Consider the following 3,440-nt stretch of genomic DNA (forward strand, 5'->3'; position numbering starts at 1 on the left):
AGCATCTGTCACCGAGGGGAAGAGACGCACATTTGAATGTGAGAGAAGTGCCCCAAGCTTTTGAATCACAATTGCGCGGTTCCCTCCAACCCTCTGCTCTGACCTTCCGCTGGCAAGGAGGGCTGTCTTCGCAAACATCCTCCCAAATAGTTTACCTTAATAAAAAATGCCGGTGATGGAGACAGAGTTAATTTGAAAGGGTTTCCTTGGCCATTTCTCTTATCAGCCCATCACTGGGCGATGGCTATAGTCAATACTGCCCATGCCTGGCGGGGTCCTGCATGTCTGTGGGGAGGGGGCAGCACGACCCTGTGTAATGAACCTCTGAGGAGCCCAAGTAGGCGATTTCAGCTGGCATGCTGGACTTGACCTCAGACACGGTCAAGGGCCTAACTCTCACACTCTCACCTCTTTGCCCTGGAGTTTAATAGCAGAAGGCGGGTAACTAGATGTCCATTTCACAGATGTGGAAACTGAGGCATGGGGAGAGGAATCAGAAGACTGTGGTCCCCTAGCAAACTGTCTGGAGGCTTGGAAACTGTGTTGTCCTTCCCTGAACACACGTGCCACTACCAGCAGGTAACTGCATGCTGCAGATATAAAATTCAGTAAATTGCAGCAGGAACCCCCGGGGTCCCTACACCCAGTGAGCGGAAAGAGCAGGGGCTTAGGGGTGGGAAGCATGGGTTCAGATTCCATAGAGGCTACCTCCCGGCTGGATCACTTGGAGGACGTTGCTGAACTGCTCTGAGTCTCAATCAGAAAAGTCATAATATTTCACAGGAGAGTTCTGAGGGTCCAGCAGCTTTGCACGGGGATATAAAGGCCTCACGCAGTGCCTGCCACAGAGGAGGCCTCGCCAAGTGTAAATTCCCTCCGCTGATTTCTAATCCGGCGTCTTTTCACCCAAACCCGTCTGCCTCCCTGTTTTGTCCAGGCCTGAGCCTCCGTGCTGCCCAACCCCGAAAACCTTGCAGATGTGGTAAAAGGAGGAACGCATTAGGCTGGCCAGCGATGGTCTGCAGGGCCGTGTTTATGTTTGCAATAAAAGCAAGCAGGTGCTGGCAATTTAACTAATCAGGTACCATCCTGGCCCCAGACGCCCGCCCGCCGCCACTCCTCACTGTGGGCTAATCTCTGCCTGGCCTTCCCCAAGCCCGCAATTAGCCTGGTCCCCTGGCTCTCCACACAGCTCGGATTACCGCCACGGGATGGATGAATGGACAAACGGACAGACCGTCAGTGGTCCAAGACTGGCGCCGCAGAACTGAGCCCTTCTCAGAACCCTGGAGAAGAGAATGGTAACTCCTTGCCTGGAGAATTCCATGGACAGAGGAGCCTGGTGGGCTACAGTCCATGGGGTCGCAAAGAGTCGGACACAACTGAGAGACTAACACTTTCACTAACTTCTGCTAAAGAGAAGGACTCTGTCAGGGGTTTGCCCAGGGGAAGATGAGCAATACCTAGAAGTTGTACAGGCCCTCAGACAAACCCTGGTCTGGGTGAGGACAAGCCCCCAGAATTCAACCTGATCAACTTGGCCCTACAGAATCTGATGGAACGATCTCTAAGCCATAGCCCGCAGCTTAGTATCGGACACACGGTCCAGAGACAGAAGTTCATGGTCCTCCTGCTTGCCCAACCCTGCTTGCCCAACCTTGCATGTATTCCCTGTATGACCCCAGACACACCTCATCAGCCAGTCTGGGCCTCAGTTTCCTTATCTGTCTAATGGGTGGATTGGACTAGAGGAGGATTTCTTAACCTCAGCACTATGGATCTTTGGAACCTAATATATCTTTGTGTGAGGCTGTCCTGTGCATCGCAGAATGTTTACCACCCTCTACCCACCAGATGCCAAGGATATATATATTATATATATATATATATATTTTTTTTTTTTAAGTTCCCAAGATGATTCTAATTATGCAGGAGAGTCGAGACCACTGGGAGCATAAAGATCATGAGAAGCCATCCCGCCCCCCGGCCCGTTCTGGGCAGAGTCCCCCTTGCCGGAGGCTGGGCCAAGGCCCCCAGTCCAGCCCCACACTCCTCTCTGTATTGCAGGCCTCTAGGGACCACCCAGTGCTGCCCATCCCACTCCACGTTCGGCTCTTCACGTTTCCGAGCAGACGTTATGTAAGCAATTTCGAGTTGACCAGAATCCAATCACATGCAGGCCCTATGACACTTTCACAGCTAATTGGTTTGACTGGTACGCTGTAAACGTGCGAAGCGACTTTAGTGAGGGACAAGGGGGACCTCGTTAACCTTTCCGTGGGACTCGGCTCACTTGTGTGTCTCTCATAAGATCCGTCCTGCCCCCTGGGGCAGGGGAGATGTTGAGTATCTCTCCTTGACCGTAACAGGCACTCCAGAGCCGCTGCCTCCCTCCCCTCCTGGCGTAGGGCTTCCCAGGACCCTGGCTTCCGGGGCTCTGATCTCGTCCTCCTGAGACGAAGTCCCACAGGTCTTCCTGACCTGGCCCTGCCCTCCTCCCCCTTCCCTCCTCCCTGCCTCCCCACCTGCCATCCGACCAGCCCCTCTGGGGTCCAGGCCATTCCTTGGACGCTCAGCTTCTCTCTCTTCTTAGAGCTTCACCCATGCTGTTCCCTCGACTTAGAAATCCGTTCCCAGAGGACTTCCCTGGCAGTGGTTGAGACTCTGCACTTACACAGCAGGGGACGTGGGTTTGATCCTGGTTCCTGAAACTAAGATCCCTCATGCCCCATGGCATGGTCAAAAATACAGAAATAATAAAAATAAAATAACTCAACTTTTTATTTTTATTTATTTTATTATTTATTTGGCTATGCCGAGTCTTCATTGTGTCACACGGGATCTTTAGCTGCGGCATATGGGGTCTAGTTCCCTGACCAGGGATCAAACCTGGGCCCCCTGCATTGGGAGCACAGAGTCTTAAGCCACTGGACCACCAGGGAAGTTCCTAGCCAAGAAGGCATTATTGTCTATCACTGGCAAACAGAGGAACTGAGGCTCAGAGAAGCTATGTTTTAGCAAATAGCCAAGCCCCCAGCCCTGCCTATACAGCTCTAGAACCGCGTTCTAAACATTCTGTGTTACATGACCCATGAAGTCTCTACCTGCCCTTAATGTTTGTGGTTACCTGCTTACTGTGGAGTGGGAGAAAGGAGACTCAAGTTCACGGTGGGTTGAATAGAGGGCATCAAAGAGGTCTATCTGGCTGGACCACAGGCCTTTGCAGAACCTTGGCAGGAACTGGAAAGAGTAGACCCCAAGGGGCCACAAACCACAGAAAAAAATCAGTTCGACTCAGACCCTGAAGGTTTCCCCTGCCGCTTGCTGGGTTCCTGGGGAGGGGTGGGTGACTGAGTTCCCCATCCATCTGGGAGGGGCCTCTTGGGGGCACTGGCCTCCCTGTTCAGCTGGCCTAACGTTTTCTATTTAAATGCAAATTT

At 52.5% G+C, this 3,440-nt stretch overlaps 1 non-coding gene across 1 annotated transcript; it reads right to left on the minus strand.

The window, feature by feature from the left end:
* Positions 1-2,868: 2,868 nt before the first annotated feature.
* On the minus strand, positions 2,869-2,942 carry TRNAG-CCC. Its single transcript has one exon. It is a non-coding gene; the product is annotated as a tRNA-Gly (tRNA).
* Positions 2,943-3,440: the final 498 nt, after the last annotated feature.

The sequence above is a fragment of the Oryx dammah genome, unplaced genomic scaffold (assembly GCF_014754425.2).
Source record: "Oryx dammah isolate SB20612 unplaced genomic scaffold, SCBI_Odam_1.1 HiC_scaffold_12, whole genome shotgun sequence".
Classification (NCBI taxonomy): Eukaryota; Metazoa; Chordata; class Mammalia; order Artiodactyla; family Bovidae; genus Oryx; species Oryx dammah.